The sequence below is a fragment of the Cariama cristata genome, unplaced genomic scaffold (genome assembly GCF_000690535.1).
Source record: "Cariama cristata isolate BGI_N322 unplaced genomic scaffold, ASM69053v1 scaffold21462, whole genome shotgun sequence".
NCBI classification, from domain to species: domain Eukaryota; kingdom Metazoa; phylum Chordata; class Aves; order Cariamiformes; family Cariamidae; genus Cariama; species Cariama cristata.
Genome location: NW_009603584.1, coordinates 15,162 through 15,672, shown reverse-complemented (window position 1 = coordinate 15,672; position 511 = coordinate 15,162).

The following is a 511-nucleotide window of genomic DNA, read 5'->3' as shown; positions in this document are numbered from 1 at the left end:
TCCGCCTCTTTCCCTGTTTTACTTTTAAAAAAGAGAAAGAAAGAAAAAGAAAAACAAACAAAAAAAAGCATATGTTTTTACTTTAAAAAATACGTTTGAAATGTAATGTGAGAAAGCAACCAGAGGAACTCCTGGCTCTATTTAAGTCTGTCAGAACTCCCATTGACTGTACTGGGGCCAAGATGTCACCCTTTAGCTAGGCCAGGCTGACTTCTGTGTTGTTCCTCATGTATCAAAAGGTGGTCAGAAGTTGTCAGTAAGCCCTACTGTTCTGTTTTGTGTTGAGGAATCGGCCTCTAGTTACTGTAGTTCTTTACCTTGTAACTGTTTGCTAGTTCTGAACCAGACAGTACACATTTACCTTTTCATAACAGTGTTGTTGAGTCAAATGCTTTAAAAATAATCTCGTACCAAAGACTTTTTCTGTAGAAGAGAAGGAAGCCACATATTGTCCAAAAATAATTGAACTAGTTAAAACCTATAGGTTTGAAGAGCTGAATACATTTTATTG